Raw genomic sequence first — 27839 nt, 5'->3', positions numbered from 1 at the left:
TTATTTAAATCATCTTTAGTGACAGGGGAGGAACCAGAGGATTGGGGGGATAGCCAATGTTGTTCTGCTATTTAAAAAAAGGCTCTAACCATAAACCAGAAAATTACAGGCCAGTGAGTCTGACGTAAGTTGTCTGAAAGTTATTGGAATGTGTTCTAAAGGACCGAATATAGAAGTATTTGGATTGACATAGACTGATTAAGGATTATCAGCATGGCTTTGTACATGGTAGGTCATGTCTAACAAATCTTATAGAGTTTTTCAAGGAAGTTACCAGGAAAATGGATGAAGGGAAGGCAGTGGATGTTGTCTGCATGGACTTTGACAAGGTTCCGCATGGGAAGCTGGTCGCAAAGGTTCAGTTGCTCGGTATTCAGGATGAGGTAGTAAATTGGATTAGACATTGGTTTTGCGGGAGAAGCCAGAGAGTGGTTGTAGAATGTCGTGTCACTGACTGGAGGCCTGTGACTAGTGGTGTGCTGCAGGGATCGGTGTTGTGTCCTTTGTTGTTTGTCATCTATATCAATGACCTGGATGATAATGTGCTTAACTGGATCAACAAATTTGCCGATGACATCATGATCGGGGGTGTAGTGGACAGTGAGGAAGTCTATCATGGCTTGCAGAGGGATCTGCATCAGCTGGAAAAATTTAATGCAAACAAGTGCGAGGTTTTGCACTTCGTTCCGACCAACCTGTGTAGATCTTACACAGTGAACGGTAGGGCACTGAAGAAAGTAGTAGAAGAAAGGGATCTGGAAATACAGGCACATAATTTACTGAAATTGTGTCACAGGTTGATAGGGTTGTAAGGAAAGCTTTTGGCACATTGGCCTCCATAAATCAATATATTGAGTACAGGAGATGGGATGATATGTTGACACCGTATAAGATGTTGGTGAGGCCTAATTTGGAGTATTGTGTGCAGTTTTGGTCACCTACCTACATGAAAGATATAAATAAGGTTGAAAGAATGCAGAGAAAATTTACAAGGATGTTGCTGGGTCTGGAGGACCTGAGTTATAAGAAAAGATCGAATAGGTTAGGACTGTATTCTTTAGAACACAGAAGAGTGAGAGGAGATTTGGTAGAGGTATGTAAAATTATGAGGGGCATAGATAGGGTAAATCCAAGCAGGCTTTTTCGACTGAGCTTAGATGAGGCTACAACCAGAAATCATGGGTTAGGGGTGAAAGGTGAGAAGTTTAAGGAGAACATGAACTTCTTCACTCAGAGGGTCGTGAGAGTGTGGAATGCACTGCCAGCACAAGTGGTGCATGTAAGCTCGATATCAATGTTTGAGAGGAGTTTGGATATGAGGAATATGAAGGGCTATGGTGCCAGTGCAGATCAATGGGAGCAGGCAGTTTAAATGGTTTCAGATGGACTAGATGGGCTGAAGGGCCAATTTCTGTGCTGCACTTATCTGTGACTGTATGTAGAATGCAATAGAACGAGTCTGGAAACAAATCATGTATAAAGTCCTTTTATCCACATCCTCACAGCTTGCAGAGGCTGTCGATAGTCTGTGGGGCTCACAGCAGTGGAATAAAATTTACTGAGGGTTGGAGGGAGTGTTTTAGCAAGGATCATACATGAGAAAGTGGGTGACAGAGGGAGCCAGTAGAATTGAATGTTGAGAGCATTTGGGGATTAGTGGCATTGGTGTTGTCACTGCCCCCTGCAGAGCAGCTTTTTTCACCTTTCCATGCACTTGGGATTCCCACCAAGTTGAATCCTTAACTCTAGACTTTTAAGATTTTGTTTTAAATTGAAGGCAAAAGAACAGTTTTAAAAATTGACTTACCAGAACAATCTAAAAATTTAAATTGTGGAGAATAGTAAATATTGAGTTTAATATCTCCTGTCAATCCCCCAAAACATTTTTCTCACCTATCTTAAAGCCCCTCCAAGAAGTTTACATTTTGAGACACAGACTCCCGGTTTGTGGACGTGGATAACAAAGTGGTGCCACTTGATAGAAACTCTGCCTCAAGGCTCCGGTGAGCCAGGCTCAATCCTGATCTCTGGTTGTGTCTGCATGTTTCCCTCTGACTGTATGGGTTTCCTCTTGGTGTCCTGATTTCCTCCCACATCCCAAGAATGCGCAGGTTCGTAGGTTAACTGGCTGCTGTAAATTCCCCATAGGCAAAAATAAACAATGAATTTCAGGATGTCACTGGGAAAGTGGAGGAAATAAAAAGGGGTTTCTTTAGTGTTCATGTAGATGGGTGTTTAATGGTTGATGTGGTGTTGATGGATTCAAGGGCGTGTTTCCCTCCTGTATAATTTTATGCCTCTTTATATATAGCTCTTAAGATTTAAGAACAGTTTGTTGTTCAAATTCCAAGGGTATCATTCTTATTGATCACACTTTTATTATTTTAACAGCAAAAATATCAGTGTTCAGCATCCCTACTGACAACAGCTCCTGGGATCTACCACATAGCAAGCTGCTGACCGGGAGAGGAGTTTTTCAATCAGATCAACAGCTCAGCCACTTCACTGACATCACTATTCCTGGGTGTAACAAATACCCTCCAGATGGTGCCAGATTGCTCATTATATTGGAAGTGGTGAAATCCATGTCAAAGCCCATTTAATCTTTGTAAGCAGCCTTGTTCAAGGTCGGTGGTAGGCACCAACCCCAGCAAGTGGCCAGAAAATCCAGGCCAACATTGAGAGATATATGGCAGTACCCTACTGTTCCACATTACACCTACTGAAGAGAAGAAAAAGAAAGATCAAACCATCTATGACAGGCATAAATAACGTAGTGTCATGAGTCCTGCTGGCTTTGCACCTGTATTTGTTAATTGTTGTCTTTACTAGAATCATTAAGCCCATCTGCTTTCTGTTTAATCTTGTCAAGTTAATCGTGACTGGCACAGGTGTTCTACATTCTGTGAATATTTAAAGTGGACTCTCAATTAGCACTCATTGTGGGGACTTGTGTGTGTTTTGAGAATGATTTGTCTTGCAGTATTGCTTGGTCAAGCCAATGAAGTTCCAATGAATGAACTCTTGTTTCTGGCTCAATATGAGAGTCTGTCATTCCTCCACACCTGGGTTCAGTCATTTGTCTGTACACACAGAATCAGAATCCTTTTCCCCCAGAATAGAATTGTCAAATATTAGAAGACATGTATTTAATATTTAGAGGCACACTGGTGATAGGGATTCATTAGTTAGGGGAATGGACAGGAGGTTAAGAGGGTGAGATCCAGATTCCCAGATAGTATGTTACCTCCTGGGTGCCAGGGTCCGGCATGTCTCAGATCAAGTCCTTGGCATTCTTAAGGGGGAAGGTGAGCAGCCAGAATGCGTGGTCCATGTAGGTACCAATGACATGGGTAGGATGAGTGACACGGTTCTGCACAAGGAGTTCAGACAGTTAGGTATTAAGTTAAACAGCAGGACTTCCAGGGTTGTATCTCAGGGTTGTTACCGATGCCACATGCTAGTGTGGCCAGAACTAGTAAGATTATACAGTTTAATACTTAATACTTCATACTTCATACTTTATTGTCGCCAAACAATTGGTACTAGAACGTACAATCATCACAGCGATACTTGATTCTGCGCTTCACACTCCCTGGATTACAAATATTAAATATTAAAAATATTAAAATAGTTAAAATTAATAAATATTAACGATTTAAATTATAAATCATAAATAGAAAATAGAAAAACATACGGCTAAAGAGTTGGTGTAGGAGGGAGGGCATAAAACTTTTGGATCATTGCTCTCTCTTCTAGGGAAGGTGGGATCTGTACAGAAGAGACAGTTTGCACCTGAACTGGAGGGGGACTAATATCCCAGCAGAAAGGTCTGTTAGTGCTGCATGGTGAGCTGCAGGAGAATGGGAACCAGAGTACCAGAACAGTTGGTGCAGGGGTAGTGGAGGCAGATGTTGCTAACAGCTCAGACGAAGTTAGGAATCAAAAGACTGAGCGTGGTGCACCAAAATCAAAAAATGTTTTGATCCTAGACTGAAGTTGTTGTATCTGAATGTGTGCAGTATATGGAATAAGGTAGATGAACTTGCAGCATAGTTGCAGCTTGGTAGGATGTTGCAGGCATCACTGAATCATGGGTAAAAGATTATAGCTGGGAGCTTAATGTCCAAGGATAGACATCGAAAGGATAGGCGGGAAGGTAGAGGGGACGGCATTGCTCTGTTGGTAAAAAATGAAATCAAGTCATTAGAAAGAGGTGACATAGGGTCAGAAGATGTCAGAGTCCTGCTGGCAGCCAATGGGTTAACATCTTTTTGAACTTGCTCCTATCTTATCTATCTTTTTGTTTCCTACCAGTTTTTTGAAACCTTATTATAAATCTCAATATTGCTCTATTATGTCTTTGAGAAAGATGAAAGCCTCTGCAAAAGAAAAAGAAGATGATTCTCCAACCACTTTGGAATCAATTGGAGATTTCCTTAACAAGCAAAGGACAGATCTCTCTGAGGAATTTCAACATCTTAATGTCAAGTTGGACACTATTCAACAAACTCTAATCGAACACAAAAGCGAATTAAGGAGAATAAAGAAACTTTGTCGATACTGGAAGCGGACTTAGAAGACATGAGTAAGTTCTGCAAAAAATTATTATTATCTAATGAAAAATTAACAAAGAAGATTACCAACCTGGAAAGCAGAAACAGAAGGAACAATCTACGTATTTTGGGTCTCGAAGAATCAATTGAAGGTGCCCAACCCACAGAGTTCTTTGCAAGCTTTCTGAAGCAGATAGTCCCTGATATATTGCCTTCAGTGTCTAAGTTGGACCGCGCCCACCGGTCGCTGGCCCCCAAACCAAAGCCGGGGGAGCGATCTAGGTTGGTTATTTTATGTTTTCATTAATTTCATACCAAGGAGCTTTTAATCCGTCATACCCGTCGAGTAGGAATGATCGATTATAACGGGAAGATGATCACATTCATGGAAAATTATACACCAGAGGTTATGGTTGAACATGTTAAGTACAAGGAGGTCACGTCGCTGCTTTATAATAAAGGGTTTAAGCCTCCTGTTGCTTCCCTGCACGTCTTAGAATCGTTCTGAAAAATGGTGTGCAGAAATGGCTGGGATCGGTTGAACATGCACAGAAGTTTTCGAAAACAGATTAATTACATTATATCTCTTACAAGAGCAATTATCTTTTTAATGTTGGGTAGAATAAGGTTTGAATAAACTTACGTTTTGACCATTCATATCTTGTTTTTTGATATTTTCTTTGATATTTTTACTACTTTATTGTTCGTTTTGTGATTCCTCTATATATCTATATATATATTTGAATTTGTTAAAATGAATCCTCTTATGTTTTGGATTTCTGATCGAAGTTTTTTTTTGTCTGTTTTGCCTTGGTAGGAACATAATAACCTTGAATGATTGGAGTTTTGTCAGCAGGATTTCTTTGAGAGGGTTGTCTTTAGGGTTTAGCATGCCGACTGTCCTTTGGCTGGCTTTTTGGCTTTGGGAGGGGGAGGGGGAGGGGGAGGGGGTGGAGTCTCTTTTTACTTTTTTCTCCAGAAGCTGGGTTGGGCTACCATCCAAATTTTCTGTTTGAGTACCTTATTTTATGGTTCGTTCTCTGGTTCTGATAATCTGTGGTCAGATCTTTTAACTCTTCTGTTAGTTAGTATTTAGAATGGATCAAAATATTAATTTACTTAGTTTTAATGTGAAAGGATTAAATCATCATGTGATAAGGAATAAGATTTTTGCTTATATTAAAAAGTTAAGGGCCCCCATTATTTTTCTACAAGAAATGCATGTACATAGTTGTGACAATGCATGCCTTTTTAATCGGTGGAGGGGTCTACAACTTCATTCTTCATTCAGAGTAAAACCTCGAGGGTCTCAATTTTTCTAGACAATACGATTCCTTTTCTTCAACATAAAGTTGTCTCTGACCCTAATGGGCGATTTGTCATAGTGTTAGGGAAACCAGATGATAAATTGATTGTATTTGCTAATGTGTACGCCCCCAACGTGGATGACCCAAGATTTTTTGATCATTTCTTTTCATTGCTGCCAGATCTGAGTCTTTATTCTTTAGTGATGGGATGAGATTTTAATTGTTGTCTAGACCCAATATTAGATCGTTCTTCTCTTAAATCAGCCACACGTCATAAATCAGCTTTATTTATTCAATCCTTTCTAACGAAATGTGATATTGTTGATGTCTGGTGTTTTTTTCACCCAGCAGATAGGCAGTATTCATTCTTTTCTCATGTCCATCATTCCTAACCAGGATTGATTATTTTTTTATTGGTAGTCAAATGATTCCATTAGTTCAATCCATTGAATATAAAGAAATAGCTCCATCCAACAATTCTCCTGTATTTCTATCTTTAAATTTTCCTGGTTTCACTCATACGAACAGATCCTGGCATTTTAATTCACCTTTGTTATCTGATAAGGACTTTCTAATATCTCTGGAGAATCAAATTACTCTTTTTTTTTGAAGAAAATTCGTTGGAAGAGACTTCTAGTCTTATCATTTGGGATGATTTTAAGGCATATATTAGAGGACAAATTATCTCCTATACTGCATATATTAAGAAAAAAGCTAATAATCAGTTAATCAATCAAAACAATTAGACCAGAAATATGCTTTGGTACCAGACTCTGAACTATACAAAAGACGTATTGAAATTAAAACCAAATATGATCTTCTTATAATGTATCCAATTGAAAGCCAACTTTTAAAAGATAGAAGCCAATTCTACATACATGGAGAAAAAACTGGTAAACTATTGGCTAATCAATTGAAGACCTTTATAGCTAAACAGCAAATTAAAGAAATTCACAAAACCAATGGTGATATGACAACTGACCATTTTGAAATAAATGACTCTTATAGAGAATTTTATTCTAAACTGTATAGTTCTGATTTTGTTAAAGATAATACTGCAATGAACAATTTTTAGACCAATTAATATTCCTGGACTTTGGTTGATAATTGAAAGCAGTTGGATCAACCTATTTCTCAGGAGGAAATCACTGAGGCTATACGTTCATTGCATTCTGGGAAATCTCCAGGACCTGACAGATTCTCTGGAGAATTTTATAAGGCTTTTTCTTTGTTGCTTATACCTTATTTATGTTACGCCCGGACATTGTACTGTGGTCAACTGAAGACAAGAAAATAATTCTGGTTGAGCTGACTGTGCCGTGGGAGGAGGGATGGGAAGTGGCCCATGAGAGAAAGGCCTTGAAGTACCAGCCCTTAGTGCAGGAGTGTAAAGTCAAGGGATGGCAGGCATGGTTGTTCCCTGTGGAGATTGGCTGCAGAGGTTTCCCAGCCAAATCAGCATGGCGGTTGTTGTCAGATCTGGACCTGGACGAAAGGAGCAAAAGACAAGCAGCTCGTAGGATGGGGGAAGAGGCAGAACGAGCCTCTTGTTGGATTTGGAGTAGGCGAGAGGAGGGAAGCTGGAAGCCAGGAGCAGATGGGCAGTGATTTGGCCACCACCGCCGGCCCACCAACTGGAGGAGTGTCGTGGTTAAGGGTCGAAACATTCGGTGAAGGTTGGGAACCACCTGATGACATCTGCTCCTGACTGAAGGCTACAGTTACCTTATAAGGTAACTGGAGAATGCACCCTAACAGGTGTATGTAACAAGCAAATACCTTATTTATGTTCTACCCTTAATAATTCCTTCAAGGTGGGTAGGTTGCCACAGTCTTTTTATGAAGCTTCCATTTCGCTTATTCTTAAAAAGAATAAGAATCCCACTGAATGCTCTTCATATAGACCAATCTCTTTACTCAATGTTGATGCTAAGATCCTATCTAAAGTTTTGGCCCATAGACTCGAGAATATTATACCTTCTATTATATTATATATCTATTATATTATATCTGATGATCAGACAGGATTTATTAAAAATCGATATTCCCATTTTAATATACGGCGACTGTTAAATAATATGCATTTTCCATCCAAAGAAATATCGGAATATGTGATTTCTTTGGATGCGGTGAAGCCTTTTGACGGAGTTGAATGGAATTACCGATTTAAAACCATAGAAAAATTTAATTTTGGGCCCAATTTTATTCATTGTATTAAATTACTTTACTTATCTCCTTCTGCTCGGGTCCTTACTAACTTTCAGAATTCTAAACCAATTAAACTCCAACGTGGAACCAGACAAGGATGTCCGCTGAGCCCTTTGCTTTTTGATTTGGTATTAGAACCTTCAGCAATTGCCTTTGAAGAGTCTAAAGATATCACCGGTATCTTAAGGAATGGTACTATTCATAAAGTCTAGCTTTATGCTGATGACCTATTGCTTTTTATATCTAAAGTTACAACTTCTTTACCCTCTATGTTTCTTTTACTGACTGATTTTAGTCAGTTTTCAGGATATAAGTTGCATTTACATAAAAGTGAATTGTTTCCTTTAAATAATTTGATACCAACCAATATTAACCTTCCTTTTAAAATTGTAAGAAAACAATTTATATATTTGGGTGTAACGATTGCTAAGAATTGTAAAGATCTATTCAAAGAAAATTTTCTAACCTTAATGAATTATATGAAAAGGGCACTTTCCAACCAGTTGCCCCTCTCTTTATCATTGATTGGTCGAATCATTCTATTAAAATGAATATTTTACCTAATTTTATATACCTTTTTCAAGCCGTACCTGTTTTTATTCCTAAGTCTTTTTCTGATTCTTTAGATTCGATTCTTTCTTCCTATATATGGAAGAACAGAAAACTCCGATTAAATAAACCCCACCTTCAAAAAATTAAAAAGAATGGAGGCCTTGCTCTACCTAATTTTAGGTTATATTATTGGGCAATTAACATACAAAATCTTACGTTCTGGTTATATTATATTAATCGTGAGGATTGTCCAATATGGGTCTTTTTGGAATCCAACTCTGTTACGAAATTTTCTATTATTTCTCTTCTTGGATCCTCTCTTCCTTTATCTTTAAATAAATTAACTGACAGTTTGGTGGTTAAACTCACTTTGAGGATCTGGCTACAGTTTAGAAAACATTTCGGTTTATTGAGATTTTCCCTTTCTAGTCCTATTTTTTCTAATTTTGTTCATTTACGACCATCTACAACCGATCTGTTTTTTAGAGAATGGGATAGATTAGGCATTAAATGATTTCAGGATCTGTTTGTTGGAGGGCATCTTTCTTCTTCTGAGCAGCTCTCAGTGAAATATAACCTATCAAATACCCACTTTTTTCGATATCTACAGATGAGAGATTTTTTAAGATCGAAATTACATATATTTCCTACCAGCCCAGATAAGAACATAACAAACGCAATTTTTAATTTGAAACCTTTTGGTAGTGGCTCAATATCTTATATTTATGGTCTATTGTTGGAACTGAAATGGCTCCTTTAGATAAAATTAAAAAAGATTGGGAAAAGGATTTGCAGACTTCATTATCTGATGAGACCTGGAGGGCTATTTTCAAAATGGTTAATTCTTCATCATTATGTGCTCGTCGTTCCCTCCTACAATTTAAAGTGGTACATAAGGCTCATATATCTAAAGACAAGCTCTCGCGTTTTATTGCAGATATATCTCCTTATTGTGACAGATGTAATAATGGAGAGGCTTTATTAATTCATATGTTTTGGTCATGTTCGAGCCTTGAAAAATATTGGAAAAATGTACTGTATTCCAAACTTTTTCGGTACTTTTTAAAGTTAACTTTAAGCCCAATCCTTTGACTGCCTTATTTGGTATTATTGAGGAAAGAGATATAATTTTGGAGCCTTCTCATCTGTGGGTACTGGCTTTTATTTCTCTTATGGCTAGGAGGGTAATCTTGCTTAAATGGAAGGAGGTTGCTCCCCCCCACACACGCTCAATGATTATGCGATGTTATGTCATGTTTAAATTTAGAGAAGATTCATTGTTCGATTTCTGATTCTAACCAAGATTTTCAAACGCTATGGGGACCCTTTCCGAACTATTTTAAAAATCTTTGAGTTGTTATTTTTATTAAAATATAGATCTGGACCATTATTATAAAGCACCATATGGTAAATTACTCTTTTTTTCCCTCTTGTTTTTTGGTAGTGGGTGTAGATTTTTTATAATATAATTAACCATATTATGGTATTTCATAATTCAATTCATTTTATTTGATTGATCATGAATATAGGATACCATGATTGTATCAGTGTTATTTATATATAGTGTATTTTGTGCTATCTTATTTTGATTTATAATAAGTATCCTTATGAATTATGTATGAAATTTAATAAAAATATTGGAAAAAGAAAGAAAGAAGATGTTGAATCATTGTGGATAGAGCCAATGAACTACAAGGGTAAAAAGACCCTGCTAGGAGTTGTAGCAGACCCCCAAAACAGGAGTAAGGATATTGCCTACAAATTACAGTGGGAGATAGAAAATGTATGCCAAAAGAGCAATGTTATAATAGTCACAGGGACTTCAATATGCAGGTAGATTGGGAAAATCAGGTTGGTACTGGATTACAGGAGGGGAAATCTCCAGAGTGCCTATGAGATGGGTTTTTAGAGCAGCTCGTGGTTGAGCAGTCTGGAGCATCAGCTATTCTGGAATGGGTGTTGTGCAATGAGCCAGAATTGATTAGAGAGCTTAAGGTGAAAGAACCCTTAGAGACAAGAGGAATTTTTCAGAATTGGTTGGAACTGATAGGAATGAAGGCAGAGCAGCAATGGCTAAAATTTCTGGAAGCAATTTGGAAGACACAGGATATATACATCCCAAAGAGGAAGAAGTTTTCTAAAAGAAAGATAACACAACCATAGCTATCAAGAAAAGCCAAAGTCAACATAAAAGCCAAAGAGAGTGCATATAACAGTGCAAAGATTAATGGGAAGTTAGAAAATTGGGAAGCTTTTAAATACCAGCTGAAGGCAACTAAAAAAAATCATTAAGAAGGTAAATATGGAATACAAAAGTAAGCTAGCCAAGTAAGCTAGTAAGCTAAAGAGGATACTGAAAGTTTCTTCAGATGTATTAAAGTGTAAAATAGAGGCAAAAGTGGAAAACGATGCAGGAGAGCTAGGAATGGGGGACAACGAAATAACGGAGGAACTGAATAAGTATTTTGCATCAGTCTTCACTACGGAATACACTAGCAGTATGGTGGAAGCTTCAGGTTTCAAAAGGCATGAAATGTGTGAAATTACCATAACTAGAAAGAAGGTTCTTAAAGAAAGTGAATGGTCTGAAGGTAGATAAGTCACCAAGACCAGATGGTGTACATCCCAGAGTAGAGAAAGAGCTGGTAAAAGAGATCATGGAGGCATTAGTAATGATCCTTCAGGAATCACTAGATTCTGGAATGGTTCTGGAAAACTGGAAAATTGCAAATGTCACTCCATTCTTCAAGGGGAAGAGGCAGAAGGAAGGAAACTATAGGTCTGTTCGTCTGACTTCAGTGGTTGGGACGATGTTGGAGCCGTTTATTAAAGAGGAGGGCTCAGTGTACCTGGGGGCACATGATAAAATAGGCCGTAGTCAGCACGGTTTGCTCAAGGGAAAATCTTGCCTAACAAATCTGTTGGAATTGTTTGAAGAAGTATCAGGCAAGATAGACAAAGGAAAATTGGTTGTTTTTGTGTACTTGGATTTTCAGAAGCCATTTGACAAGGTGCCATGCATGAGGCTGCTTAACATGCTGTGAGCCCATGGTATTACAGGAAAGATTCTAGCATGGATAAAGCAGTGGCTGATTGGCAGGAGGCAAAGAGTGGGATTAAAGGTAACTTTTCTGACAGGCTGCTGGTGACTAGTGGTATTCCATAGGGGGTCTGTGCTGGACTGATTCTTTTTATGTTATATGCCAATGATTTGGATGATGGAATTGATGGCTTTGTTGCAAAATTTTCAGATAATATGATGATTGGTGGAGGGGCAGGCCATTTTGAAGAAGTAGAGAGGCTGCAAAAGGACTTAGACAGATTTGGAGAATGAGCAAAGAAATGGCAGATGGAATACAGTGTTGGGAAGTGTATGGTCATGAACTTTTGTAGAAGAAATGAAAGTGATGACAACTTTCTAAATGGAGAGAAAACACAAAAAACTTAGATACATTGGGACTTGGGAGTCCTTGTGCATAGTTCCTAAAGGTTAATTTGTAGGTTGAGTCAGTGGTGAGAAAGGCAAATGCAGAGTTAGCATTCATTTCAAGAGGACTAGAATATAGAAGCATGGATGTAATGTTGAGACTTTATAAAGCACTCACTTGGAGTATTATGAGCAGATTTGGGTCTTTTATCTTAGAAAGGATGTGCTGAAACTGGAGAGGGTTCAAAAGAGGTTGAGAAAAATGATTCCAGGATGAATGGCTTGTCATATGAAGAGCATCTGATGGCTCCGGGCCTGAATTCAGAAGAATGAGGCAGTAATCAGAATATGTAATATGTAATTTAAGGGAGAAGCATAAGTCACATGTATCAGTATTGCAATGGAATAAAAGGAATTACAGAGACATGAGAGAGGAGTTTGCCCAGGTGGATTGGGGGAGGATATTGACAGGGATGATGGCAGAGCAGAGATGGCTGAAGTTTCTGGGACTAGTGCACAGGCACTGGATAGATATGTCCCACAGAAGAAGCAGTTCTTAAATGGCAGGGGTAGGCAACAAGGGAAGTTAAGGACTGTATAAAAGCCAAGGAATGGGCATATAAGGTAGCAAAAGTGAGTGGGAAGTTGGATGATTGGGAAGCTTTTAAAATCCAACAAAAAGCAACTAAAAAACCTATAAGGAAAAAGATGAAATTTGAGGGCAAACTAGCCAATATAAAGCAGGATACCAAAGGTTTTTTCAGTTATATAAAAAGTAAAAGGGAGGTGAGAGTTGATATTGGACCACTGGAATAAGATGCTGGTGAGGTAGTAATAGGGGACAAAGAAAGAGCAGATGAACTTAATAAGTACTTTGCATCGGTCTTCACTGTGGAAGACACTAGCGGTGTGCTGGAGGTCCATGAGTGTCAGGGAGCAGGAGTAAGTGCCATTGCTATCACAAAGGAAAAAGTGCTCGGCAAACTCAAAGGTCTTAAGGTGAGTAAGTCACCTGGACGAGATGGACTACATCCCAGAGTCCTGAGAGAGGCTGCTGAAGAGCTAACAGATGCTTTGGTCATGATCTTTCAAGAATCACTTGATTCTGTCATGGTTTCAAAGAACTGGAATATTGTAAATGTCACTCACTCTTTAAGAAGGGAAGAAGGCAAAAGAAATTAAATTATAGGCCAGTTAGCCGAACCTCAGTGGCTGGGAAAGTGTTGGAGTCTATTATTAAGGATAAGGTTTCAGGGTACTTGGAGAATAATGATAAAATATGTCAAATCAGCATGGTTTCTGTAAAGGGGAATCTTGCCTGACAAATCTGTTAGAGTTCTTTGAGGAAATAACAAGCACAATGGACGAAGGAGAAGCAGTGGATGTCATTTACTTGGATTTTCAGAAGGCGCTTGATAACGTGCCACACATGAGGCTGCTTACTTAACAAGATAAAATCCTATGATGTTACAGGAAAGATACTGGCATGGATAGAGGAATGGCTGACAGGCAGGAAGCAGCAAGTGGGAATAAAGGGGGCCTTTTCTGGTTGGCTGTCAGTTACCTGTGGTGTTCCTCAGAGGTCAGTATTGGGACCACTATTTTTCACATTGTCAACGATTTGGATAATGGGATCAATGGCTTTATGGCAAAGTTAGCAGATTTTAGCCAGGGAGTAGTGAATCTGTGGAATGCTCTGCCACAGGCTGCAGCGAAGGCCAAGTCCATGGGTATATTTAAGACGAAAGTTGATGGTTTCCTGATCAGTCAGGCATCAAAAGATATAGTGAGAAGGCAGGTGTAGGGGGTTGAGTGGGATTCAGGATCAGCTGTGATGGAATGGTGGAACGGTCTCGATGGGTTGAATGGCCTAATTCTGCTCCTATGTCTTATTGTCTTATGGTATGAAGATAGTTGGAGGGGTAGGTAGTGCTATGGAAGCAATGCAATTGCAGCAGGACTTAGACAAATTGGAAGAATGGGCAAAAATATGGCAGATGGAATACAGTGTTGGAAAATGTGCAATAATGTAATTTGGTAAAAGGAACAATAGTGATTATTATCTAAATGGGAAGAAGGTTCAAACATCAGAGGTGCAGAGGGACTTGGGAGTCCTCGTGCAAGACTCCCAGAAGGTTAATTTACAGTTTGAGTCTGTGGCAAAAGATGCAAATGCAATGTTGGCATTTATTTCGAGGGGAATAGAACATAAAAGCAAGGAGATAATGTTGAGGCTTTAAAGACACTAGTCAGGCTGCACTTGGAGTATTGACAATAGTTTCAGGCTCCATATCTCAGAAAGGACATGTTGTCATTGGAGACTGGTTTTTTTTGCATTAAGTGGTAGGTGCCTGGATCAGGCTGCTGAGGGTAGTAGTGGAAGTAGATATGATAGTGGCACTTAAGAGGCTATTAGAAACATGAATATGTGGACGTGGGTCATTTATATGTAGAAGAGATTTAATTTAACTTGGCATCATGTTTGGCAAGGACATCATGAAACAAAGGGCCTTTTCCTGTATTGCACTGTTTTATGTTCTAAGAAACCACAGGGAGTCAGATCGGAAGAGAAGAATGGGCAAGATTGTGGATGAGGTGAATGCTAGTTGAAGCGTTTAAGTCTCCATATGCCATTATCTTCACTCCTCACTCATCACAAAGGATCCCTAGAATCATGAAAGCATTGAGGGGAAAGGTCAGTCAAGTCATCTCTTCTGTTCCAGCTCTTTGCCAGAACAATCATAACTTAATATCACTGCCTCACGTACACACTCCACATTGACTCTGTCTACACTCCCCATTGCCTTGAAAGAGCAGCCAAAATAAGGCCCCTCACTCCCCGGTCATTCTCCCTTCTTCTCTTTCTTGTTGGGCAGAAATGCAAAAGCTTAAGATCAGCAACCACCAGACTTAACCATATAACAATTACAGCACGGAAACAGGCCATCTCGGCCCTTCTAGTCCATGCCGAACTCTTACCCTATCCTAGTCCCACCGACCTGCACTCAGCCCATAACCCTGCATTCCTTTCCTGTCCATATATCTATCCAATTTAACTTTAAAGGACAACATAGAACCTGCTTCGACCACTTCTGCTGGAAGCTCATTCCACACAGCTACCACTCTCTGAGTAAAGAAGATCCCCCTTATGTTACCCCTAAACTTTTGTCCTCTAATTCTCAACCCATGTCCTCTTGTTTGAATCTTCCCCACTCTCAATGGAAAAAGTCTAACTATGTCAACTCTATCAATCCCCCTCATAACTTTAAACACCTCTATGAAGTCCCCCTTATCCTTCTATGCTTCAAAGAATAAAGACCTAACTTGTTCAACCTTTCTCTGTAACTTAGGAGATGAAATCCAGGCAATATTTTAGTAAACCTCCTCTGTACTCTCTCAATTTTATTGACATCTTTCCTATAATTCGGTGACCAAACTTAAGGAAAGTTTCTAACCTACTGTTATCATTTTCTTAAACAAACTTGTCATAGACTAAAAGATGAACTTGATCACCCAGTCTATCCCATTGTGGCCTTTGCACTTTATGTGTCTACCTGCATGCATTTTCTCTGTAGCTGCATATTTGGTATTTATTTACTACTTTGATGTAATTATGCATGGTGTGATTTGTCTGGATGTATGCAAAACAAAAGCTTTTTACTGTATCTCAAAATGTATGACAATAATAAACCAATATCAAATACTCAGCCAGCTTGGCTTTTGTGATAGATACTTTGTTTGCAAGAGTTTTAAACCACTTCCAATCTCAACAAACTAATTTCTTCAGTCTGCTTATTTGGTCCTACGTCCTGTGTCTGTGTTTCCTTAATTTAACGGGGAAGAAACATAACTTATTGTCCAAATCCTGCTGCCCTAAGAAGCAGTTAGTTCATTTCCAGAATCCTGAGAGTTGTTTTGTTGATGGTTTCCAAGAAGATATCTGCCACATCAAAAATACTAGGAAATGTTGGCAGTTCAACAATAGAAAGAACAATAGTGATAGTCATATCAGGACCATGAGTGAATTAAAATGAAACCAAGATTCGGCATTGTAAATTTGACATCTTGCTCCACTCGACTCTTCTCAGCAGAGGTCACAGGCTGAGCGATGTAGCTAAAATCAGCCTACTAGCTCGCTGCAATGTGGCTGCTACGTATACCAGCCTCTATGCACTGGCAGTGAAAGGAGTCAATGCAAACATCACATAGTGATTCAATCAAGGATGGACAATTAATGTCAGCATTGCTGGTGAACAAAGTAAAATCTGATTCTGTTAATTATAAAACCACATGTACAATAAATTGACAAGAGTCAGAACAGTAGGTTGGAAAGTAATAAATGTAACTCCTTTATTCAATACAGGAACACAGAACATAGGAACAGATCCTGCAGCCCATAATGTCTGTGTTGACCACAATGAGATTTTAAACTTTCAGATGACAATTTAAACTGAAAGTTTACCTGCATGTGGTCTACATCCTTACATTCCCGGCCCGTTCATGTGCCCATCTTAATGCCTCTTAAGTGTGTCTGTTTCCACACTACCCCTGGTACCATGCCCTAGGCACTTGCTACTCTGTGTATAAAAAAAAGCTTGCCTAGTAAATCTCCTTTAAACTTCCTCAGTGACTCTTCACCTTTCTTTGCTTCATATACATTTATGTAATTCTATCAGACTGCCTTCAGCCTCTGATGCTCCAGAGAAAACAATTTAAATTTGTCCAACCTCTTATAGCTCATTCTCTTTTTCTGCACCCTTCCCAAAATCTCCATCTCCTTCCTGTAGTGTAACAACAAGATACTCCAAACATGACTTGCTGAATTTTATACTCAACACCCTGACCAATGAAGTCAAGTATGCTGTACACTTCTTTACCACCATTTTCCAGGCAGTGTCAACTTGTAGCTCAAGCTGCCCCAGCTCATTAATGTGCCTAAGGGTCCTACTATTCACTGTATAATTTCCTCTCACATTTGGCTTGTTTGGATTAAACTCCATCAACCGTTTCTATCTTCACTATCCACGCCTGCACCAATTTTTGTGGCCTCTGCAAACTTGCTAATCAACCCACATACATTTTCACCCCATGTATATACTTAGATCATAAATAACAGAGGTTCCAGCAGAACACCACTAATGATAGGGATCTAGTCAGAATAACACCCCTCCACTACTGCACTCCATCTTCTACAACTAAGCCAATTTTAATAGTGCCTGTATATAGATATTGCCTATAAGAAATATTCACCACCCCCTTTGGAAGTTTTCATGTTGTTTAAAATATAAAACATAAGATAATTGATTGCGTTAATGTTCACCCCCTTCTAGTAAGTATTTCGTAGATGCACCTTTGGCAGCAATTACAGCCTTGAGTCTGTGTGCACAGGTCTCTATCAGCTTTGAATATCTGGACGCTGCAATTTTCCCCTATCCTTGCTTACAAAACTGCTTAAATTCTGTTTGCAAAGAGATTGTGAGTGAACAGCCCTTCTCAAGTCCAGCCACAAATTTTCAATTGGATTGAGGTCTGGACTTTGTCTTGGCCACTGCAAGAGATTCGCTTTATTGTTTGTAAGACATTGCTGTGTAGATTTGGCTTTATACTTGGGGTCATCATCTTGCTGGAAAACAAATCTTCTCCCAAGTCGCAGTTCTCTTGCAGACTGCATGAAGTTTTCCTCCAGGATTTAAGAACATAAGAACTTAAGAAATAGGAGCAGGAGTAGGCCATCTGGCCCGTCAAGCCTGCTCCACCATTCAATAAGATCATGGCTGATCTGACCGTGGACTCATCTCCACCTATCTGCCTTTTCCCCATAACCCTTAATTCCCCTTCTATGCAAAAATCTATCCAACCTTGTCTTAAATATATTTACTGAGGTAACCTCCACTGTTTTATTGAGCAGAGAATTCCATCAATTCACCACTCTCTGGGAAAAGTAGTTCCTCTTCATCTCCGTCTTAAATCTACTCCCCTGAATCCTGAGGCTATGTGCCCTAGTTCTAGTCTCACTTACCAGTGGAAATAACTTTCCTGCCTCTATCTTATCTATCCCTTTCATAATTTTATATGTTTCTATACGATCTCCTCTCATTCTTCTGAATTCCAGCGAGTACAGTCCCAGGCGACTCAATCTCTCCTCATAGTCTAAGCCCCTCATCTCTGGAATCAACCTGGTGAACCTCCTCTGCACCACCTCCAAAGCCAGTATATCCTTCTTCAAGTAAGGAGCCCAGAAATGTATACAGTACTCCAGGTGTGGCCTCACAAGTACCCTGTACAGCTGCAGCATAACCTCCCTGCTCTTAAATTCAATCCCTCTAGCATTGAAGGCCAACATTCCATTTGCCTTCTTGATAGCCTGCTGCACCCACAAACCAAACTTCTGTGATGCATGCACAAGCACTCCCAAGTCCCTCTGCATATTGTACTCCACCTGCCAGACCCTTGCCCACTTACTTAACCTATCTGTATCACTCTGCAAACACTCGTATCTTCTGCATAATTTGCTTTTCCACTCAATTTAGTATCATCAGCAAACGTAGATACACTACACTCTGCCCTCCTTTTCCAGATCGGTAATGTATATCGTGAACATTTGCCGACCCCTACGGTACACCACTCACCACTGATTTCCAACCAGAGTAACACATACATCACCCCCAAACTCCATGCATCCTTATCTTATATCTTTTATCTTTTATGTGGCACCTTATCAAGTGCCTTCTGGAAATACAAGTAAATAATGTCCATTTGTTCCCTCTATCCACTGCACTCATTTTATCCTCCAGAACTCCAGTAAGTTTGTCAAACAGGATCTGCCTTTGCTGAATCCATTCTGCATTTGCCTGTTGGATCCATTTCTTTCCAGATACCTCACTATTTCTTCTTTAATGATAGCTTCAAGCATTTTCCCAACTACAGATGTTAAACTAACTGGTCTGTAGTTACCTGCCTTTTGCCTACATCCTTTTATGAACAGAGGTGTGATATTTGCTGTCTTCCAATCAGCCAGGACCTGCCCAGGGTCCAGAGAAATTTGCTAAATCATCACCAAGGCCTCTACTATAACTTCCGACAGTTCTTTCAGTACCCTGGTATGCATTCCATCAGGAGCAGGGGACTTGTCTATCTTCAGGGCCACAAGTCTGCTCAGCACTGCCTCTTTAGTGATATTAGTGATAGCTATTATATTGAGGTCCTTCCCCCCCCCCCCCGCCCCCCCATAGCATCCATAACATCTCTCTTTGGCAGGTTAGGCATTCCTCCGTTATGAAGACTAACACAAAATTGTCATTCCAAGCCTCTGCCATTTCCTCATTATCTAATGTCAACTCCCCCTTCTTGTCCTCCAAGGGACCTACATTCACTTTAGCCACCCTTTTCCACTTTATAGAATTATCAAAACTTTTACTATCTGTTTTTATATTTTGTGCTAGTTTATTTTCATAATCTATCTTCCCTTTCTTTATTGCTCGCTCAGTGGTACTTTGTTGCTTTTTAAAGTTTTCCCAGTCTTCCAGTTTCCCACTACTCTTGGTGGCTCTGTATGCACAAGCTTTTAGTTTGATGCCTTATTTTATTTCCTTAGTTATCCAAGGCTGGCTCTTCCCACCCTTACTGTCCTTGCTTTTAACTGGAATATACTTTATTTGAGCACCATGAAAAATCTCTTTGAAAGTCTTCCACTGTTCCTCAACTGTCCCACCATATAGCCTGTGTTCCCAGTCTACACTAGCCAAATCCTCCATCATCCGATTGCAGTCTCCAGGCATAATACACTGGTTTGAGATCACTTTGTAGAGATCTGTTTTCACTTTGACACCAAAGAGTCTTTTTCTGTTGATCAGTGTCAAAAAAAAAACAAATTAAATTCACTGTGATTCAATATTGTAAAATAATAAAACATGAAAACTTCCAAGGGCTGAATACTTTTTATAGGCACTGTATACATGACACACAGAAAACCCACTGCTCTACCTTTATCAATCTTCTTCATCACCTCCTCAATAAATTTCAGTCTAGTCAGTAAGACAACTTCTCCCACACAAAGTCATGCCAACAATCCTAAATAACTTTATACATTTCCAAATGCAAGTAGACTCTATTCTTAAGGATTTTTCTCAATAAATTCCCTTACACTGAAGTAAGTGTTATCAGCCCATAATTCCCTGATTTGTTTCTACTGGCCTTTTTAAACAGAGAAAAAACAAAGGCTCTCCTCCAGTCCTCAAGGACCTCAGTATGGCTAAAGAGGCTACAAAGACCTCTGTCAAGGCCCATGCAATCTCTATTCTTTCCTCTTCAATAACTTGGGAATTTATCCATCTTCATACTTCAAGAGACTTGACATCACCTCTTTGTTGGAAGGAGACTGAAAGCAGGAAACTGCAGAGCCAAATAGCTTCTGTCAACATTTATTAGAAGTCAATACTATTGATACTAAAGAAAAAAAGTCTTGGTACTATAAACATAGCTTTGTAAAAGGAAAATTCAGTTTGACCTATTTGAATATTTTGGAAAAAGTAACAAAGGAGTACCAGTAATATACTAGACATTTGATAAGATGCCTTACCAATGGTTACTGCGGAAAATAAAAGTTCATCCAATAGGTGGTAATATATTATCATGGATAGAAGATTGGTTAGCTATCAGGAAACAAAGGACAGCCTTAAATGGTGTTTTTCCAGATTGACAAAACAAAACAAGAAGTATTCCTCAGGGATTACTGCTGGCGGGTGCCTCAGCATTTTACAGTTCACACAAGTGACTTGTTTAAAAGCACCAAATGTATGCCTGCAAATAAGCTGATGGCACAAGGGGAAATAGGGAAATAAGTTGTGACTACAAATATACGTATATGTTCTGTCAGTGGAAAAAGATCTGGCAAATGGAACACGAATTGGGAAAATGTGAAACTGTTCATCCTGTCAGAGATAATATAAAAGGATCATCTAAATAGTGAGAGATTCAACAGCTCTGCAATGCAGAGGGATCTGGATATCATAGTGCAGAATTTATTAAAGGCTTGGATGCAGTTACAATAATTAGGCAAGCTAAGAGAATTTTATCATGTATTGCTCTGGGAACTAAATAAAAAATGTTAATGTTAAACTCAGAGGAGTAACTGGAGAAGTTCCAAATATAAGAACACAAGAGATAGGAACAAAATTAGCCATTTGGCCCATCAAGTCCACTCCACGGTTTCATCATGGCTGATCCATTTTCCCTTTCAGCTCCCTTCTCCTGTCTTCTCCCCCTACTCTTTCACTCCCTGACTAATCAAGAACCTATCAAAATCTGCCTTAAATATACCCAATGAGCTGGCCTCTACAGCCACCTGTGGCATTGAATTCCACAGATTTACCACATTCCGGCTAAAGAAATTTCTTCTCATCTTCATTCTAGATCTGCGGCTGTGCCCTCCAGCCCTAGATTCTTCCCCACTACAGAAAGGTACTCTCCACATCCTCTAGTAAGGCCTTTTAACATTCCATAGGTTTCAATGAGGTCACCATTCATTCTTATTTCCAGCACCTATTCCAGCAAATGTGATTAGATTTTAATTGCTATGAATGTCACAAAGCTGGACATGGAAGAGGGGGTTCAACAAACATGGTGTTATCAAATATTTTCAAGCATGTAAAGAGGTGACGGAGTAAAAGGGAGATGATGAGTCCCAGTCAGTCATGAAGCAGTCTATTTCATTGCTCAGGGCCAAAGCATAGTAGCTGAAGTGTGTATAATCTGTCAGGTACATTGCTGTAATGAATCGAATGTTGACTTCAGTAGGTTAATATTAGGAATAGAATTACACCATTCCACCTAGCAGGTCTGCTCTGCCATTCAACCATGGCTGATTTATTTTCCTTCTCAAACCTATTTTACTGCCTGTAGCAATAAATTCCATACATTCACCATCCTCTGGCCAAAGAAATCCCTCCTCAGCTCTGTTCTAAAGAGACATCCTTCTATTCTGAGGCTGTGCCCTCTGGTGTTACACATTCCATCTATTAGAAACATCTTCTCTACTTCCACTCTATCTAAGCCTATTCAGTAGGTTTCAATGAGATTCCACTCATTCTCCTAAACTCCACCAACTGCAAGCCCAGAACCATCAAACACTTCTCCTATGTTAACACTTGCATTCCTGGGATCATTGTCGTAAACCTCCTCTGGACCTCCACTAATCCCAGCACATTCTTTCTTAGATATGGCTTCCTGGATGTTACAGTAGCATTGTGGTTAGCACAACGCTGTACAGTACAGGTGACCTGGGTTCAATTCCTATCGCTACTTGTCAGGAGTTTATACGTTCTTCCCATGACCACATGGGTTTCCTCCAGATGCTCCAGTTTCCTCCAACAGTCCAAAACCATACTGGTTGATAAATTAATTGGTCATTGTAAATTGTCCCGTGATTGGAGTTCAGATGTATTCAGGGGATTGTTGGGTGGCACGGTTCAAAGGGCCAGAAGGGTCTATTCTGCACTGTATCTCAATAAATAAATAAATAAACAAACAAACAAACATCTCTAGAGATCTATCCTGGACCCAACATATTGATACAATTACAAAGAAGGCATGTCATCAGCTATATTTCATTAGGAGTTTGAGGAGATTTGATATGTCACCAAAGATTCTAGCAAATTTTAACTGATGTACAGTCGAGAACATTCTGACTGGTTCCACCACTTTCTGGTATGGACATGATCATAAAAAGCTGCAGCGGGTAGGGTTGTAGACTCAGTCAGCTCTATCACGGTCACCAGCCTCCCCACCACCACGAAGTGATGTAATATCATCCATCACGGTCACGAGACTCCCCACCACCATAGAGTGATGTAATATCATCCATCATGGTCACGAGACTCCCCACCACCACAGAGTGGTACAATATCACAGAGGACCCCCATCACTTCCTCTCATTACTACCATCAATATGGAAGCACAGGAGCCTGAAGACACAAACTCAATGTTTTAGGAACACCTTCTTGCCCCCTGCCATCAGATTTCTGAACAGTCCGTGAACCCATGAATACTACTTCACAATTTTGTTCTCTTTTTGAACTCTTTTTATATTCTTATTGCCCAAAATGTCGTCTGCACTTTTTTCCATGGACGGTGCCTGGCCAGCTGAGTTCTGTCAGCATTTTGTGTGTTGCTTGGATTTCCAGCATCTGCAGATTTTCTCTTGTTTGCTAATATTGCATTTGCCTTCCTTTCTACTAAATCAACCAGCAAGTAATCTTTTCAGGAATCCTGCATTAGGACTCCCAAGTCCCTTTGGACCTCCCATTACCAAATTTGCTCCCCATTTAGAAACTAGTCTACACCTTCATTCCTTCCACAAAAGTCCATGACCATACACTCCCCTACACTACATTCCATCTGCCATGTCTTTGCCCATTCTCCCAATCTGTTCAAGTTCTTCTGCAGATTCCCTTCTTCCTCAACACTACCTGTCCTCCGCCTATCCTTGTACCATCCATAAACTTAGTCAGAAAGCAGTCAATTCTGTCATCCAGATCATTAATATATAGTGTTAAAAAGTAGCAGATCCAACACTGACCCCTGCAGAACATTACTAGTCACAGGCAGCCAACCAGAAAAGGCTCCCTTTATTCCCACTCCTTGCTTTCTGTCAGTTAGCCAATCTTCTATTCATGTCAGTATTGTTCCTGTGATACCATGGGCTCTTATCTTGTTTAGCAGCCACATGTGCGGCATCTTGTCAAAGGCCTTTTGAAAATGCTGGTAAGCAATATCCATCGACTCTCCTTTCTCTATCCTGCCTGTTATTTCCTCATAGAATTCGAAAAGATTTCTCAAGCCTGATTTCCCCTGAAGGAAGCCATGACATTAGCCTATGAGCACCCCGAACCTCATCCTTAATAGTGGATTCCAATATCCTACCAATTACTGATGACAGGCTAACCGGCCTATAATTTCCTGTCTTTTGCCTCCCTTCTTTCTTAAGCAATCTTTCATTCCTCTGGGACCATTCCAGAATATAGTGATTATTGAAGGATTATTACTAAGACTTCTACAATCTCTTCAGCCAACTCTTTCAGAACCCTGGAATGTAGTCCACCTGGTCAAGGTGACTTATCTACCTTCAGACTTTTCAACTTCCCAACCATCTTCTCCTTAGTTTAGTAACTACACTCATTTCTGTCCCCTGACGTTCTTGAATTTCTGGAATTTTGCTTGTGACTTCACAGTGAAGACCGATGCAAAATAGTTACTTGGTTCATTCTTTGCTCCTCATTAACACTTCTCCATTTCTAGTGGTCCAATGTCCACTCTTACCTCTCTTTTACACATTCTATATCTGAAAAATCTTTTGGTACACTCTTTTATATTATTGACTAGCTGACATTCACATTTCATCTTTTCTCTTCTTATTGCTTTTTTTGTTGTCTTGGTTTTTTAAAAAATTCTCAATCCTCTAGCTTCTCACTAATTTTTATTCTATTATATGCCCTCTCTTTTGTTTTTATACTGTCTTTGACTTTACTTCTCAGTCATGGTTGTTTTGTCCTCCCTTTGGAATGCTGCTTCTTCTTTGAGATGATTTAATCAGGTGTCTTTCTAATTACAGTATTCCCAGGAATTTCAGCTACTGCTGTTCAACTGGCATCCTTGCTTGTGTCCCCTTCCAAAAACTTTGGCCAACTCCTCTTTCATGCTTCTGTCATCACCCTTCACTCGACAATGATACTGATACATCTGATTTTCACTTCTCCATCTCAAACTGCAGGGTGACATCTATCAAATTATGATCACTTCTTCCTAAGGATTCCTTTACCTTCAGCTCCCTAATCAAATCTGGTTCATTACACAACATCCAATGCAGAATTGTCTTTTCTCTAGTGGGCCAAACTTCTTCAAAAAGCCATCTCATAGGCATTCCACAAATTCCTTTTCTTGGGATCCATCTCTGACCTGATCTTCAGAATCTACTTGCATATTGAAATCTCCTATGACCTCTTTTTACATGCCTTTTCTATTTCCCATTGAGATTTCTACCCTACATCCTGGCCACAGTACAGGGGCCTGTACATTACTCCATCAGGGTCTTGTTACCCTTGTAGTTTCTTAACTCTGCCCACAAAGATTCTACATCTTTCAATCCTGTCATCTCTTACTAAGGATTTGACTACATCTTTTACCAAGAGAGCCACCCCACCCCTTCTGCCTACCTGCCTGTCCTTTTGATATAATGTTATCCTTGGATGTTAAGCTCCCATCTGTGAGAGTCTTTCAACCACAGCTCTGTGATGCCCACAATGTCATACCTGCCAATTTATTACTGTGTTTAAAAAAATCATCCACTGTATTTCCTATACTGTGTATTCAAATATATCTTCTTCAGTCTTGCATTCATCACCCTTCTTTTCAATGTTGTCTCCATTTTAACTGAAATTAAATTTTTATCCCTCTCTTATCTTGATTATTTATCCTTCAGAGTTCAGAAACCTATCCTACATGCTCCTTCCCTTTTACTTTATCCATACATTTCCAAACTGTTAAACTCTCCCCATACTACTTAGTCTAAAGCTCTACCCATGTCCTCATCATGCAATTCGCCAGGGCCTGGGTTTTAGCATGGTTCAGGTGGAGCCCCTCCCATTGGAATAGCTGTCTCCTTCTCCAATACCGGAACCAGTGACCCATGAATTCAAACCCATCATGAGAGATTCAGGTGCTAGCAGTCAGTTTATTTTGCAACTAGAAAAGAGTGAAGCATATAAAGCAAGTAAGAGCTTGTTAAAGGTTCTGACAAACTCAGCTACAGGATTGCGGGGAAGCTGAGTGACCTGGAGCATAAATGAATTTCGCACAGTTATTTTCCAATGAATATATTTTCCATGCCAACTAACAGTCTAGCCCTATTTTGTGCGTTGTGTGCTCAGAGCGGCTGGGAAGGCAGAAAGTGCATCGGGTGAGGAGGGGTCGGGCAAATGCTGCCGGGAGGGGGAGGGTGGGGTGGAAGGAGTGACAGGGGCTGAGATTGCAGAAACAACAAATGGCTGTGGTTTATGGATATGATAAGCAAAGAGGGTGTTTGACTGGAACCAAGTAAACAGATGAGAATTGTAGGGGGAGGAGGATATGGGACCCAGTGGGTTGAATGTGTGAGTAATAGGTAGGTGGAACCAGGTGAGGGAGGGGAAAGAAACTGGCAGCAGGGACTTTGGGATCCAGGGGTTGGTTGGAAAAATGGGAGGTTCTGTGAAAGAATATGGGGATCAGGAGATCAGAGAAAAGAACAGTGGGAAGTAGGTTACCAGAAATTGGAGAATTCAGTGTTCACGCCATTGGGCTGCAGAGGCAGTATATGAGATGCTGTTTTACGGTCTCACCCTGGCAGCGTTGGAGGCCGAGAACATACAAATCAGCACAGGAATCTGGAGGAGTTAAAACGGCTTGTAACTGAGAGCTTAAGATGGTCATTGAGAACAGAGTGCAAGTGTTCAGCAAAGAGGTCACCTAGTCTGTGCTTGGTTTTGTAGAGAAGGACACATCAGGAGAACTGACTGAAACCAAAGAGGTCAGAGGAGGAAGATCTGGTTTGTCCTGCAATAGCCCAATTGCCCAGACAACATGGTCAAAGATTCCTTTCAATAATGCAAAACAAGAACAGCAAAGGAAATGAAGTCACTGCATGTGCTGCTACCAGTACCAGTTCAGAAGCAGTAAGCTGAATTTCCAGACACAAGTGAAACAGAAATGGATGTCATCATATTTCTCTCCAGATATTATCTTTAATCATTTAACATTGAAATAATAAGCACTTTGATATGTAACTTCTAGGCCACATCTACACAACATGATGGTGCTCACATCTTTATAATAAAAGCTATAATGATAGTACAGTAAACATTCCCACTGCAGTACCCACTGCAGTGATGTAAGTGCTGCGAAATGAATTTCCTACCCACCAATTGCAATCATGTTAGTGAATAAATGGCTCTTGTACTTGAACCCACAGACAGACAGGCAGACACACACACAAACACACACACACACACACACACACACACACACACACATACACACAGTACATATTGCATTGATTTCACCTTCCACTTGGATATTTCTGCAGTGTTTGTTCTAACATACAGATATAAAGTTTCTAAGCACAGTCTTTCAGATGTTCATGAAGCAAAGGTTCTTCAGACTGAGTTAGCATTCCAAGTATATGGCAATGCTGAGATCTCAGCTCTATAAAGTGTACTTCTACATTGAAAGCTGAATTATGAAATTATCACAGCATACAACATCTAGAACTTCATATAGCCACATTGATTTCCAAGTCCGTTTAAGAACTCTTCTTTAAACATTCATTTAAATTGCATGGAGTATATGACTGATGCATATGAACCAGTCCATGCCAGATTTTATTTTTAATTCAAGCCCTCTTGAGCTTTTCCAGCCCTCATCATCAAAAACCTCACTCCCTTTTACCTCAAACTTTTGATATTTATTTGTGTTTATTTTCTGTCTATTTTCGTCAGCCACCGACAGGGATTCCAAGTTACACATTTGCACCAGGCTCTAAATAAGGAAGTTTCTCGGGAATTTTTATTGAAGACTTACATATAATAATGCCTCTGGTATTTTCTCTCCAAAAGAGGAATCATTTTCTCTGTACCGGCCATTAAAATAAATAACCTTAAACATTTCTCTCAGATCACCTCTCAAGCCTTCTCTTTTCAAGAGAAATCAGACTCAAGCTATTGATCATCTTCCTTTAGCTACAATTTTGCATTTCTGATT

The 27839-nt window shown here is 39.7% G+C and overlaps 1 protein-coding gene across 2 annotated transcripts in view; it reads right to left on the bottom strand.

Annotated features, from left to right (window-relative positions):
- mcf2la (mcf.2 cell line derived transforming sequence-like a) overlaps positions 1-27839 on the bottom strand; it is a 307378-nt gene that overhangs the window by 265938 nt on the left and 13601 nt on the right. The window lies entirely within an intron of this gene.

This window comes from Mobula hypostoma, chromosome 6 (assembly GCF_963921235.1).
Source record: "Mobula hypostoma chromosome 6, sMobHyp1.1, whole genome shotgun sequence".
In the NCBI taxonomy this organism is placed as follows: domain Eukaryota; kingdom Metazoa; phylum Chordata; class Chondrichthyes; order Myliobatiformes; family Myliobatidae; genus Mobula; species Mobula hypostoma.
This window is presented reverse-complemented; position numbering and strand designations above follow the sequence as displayed.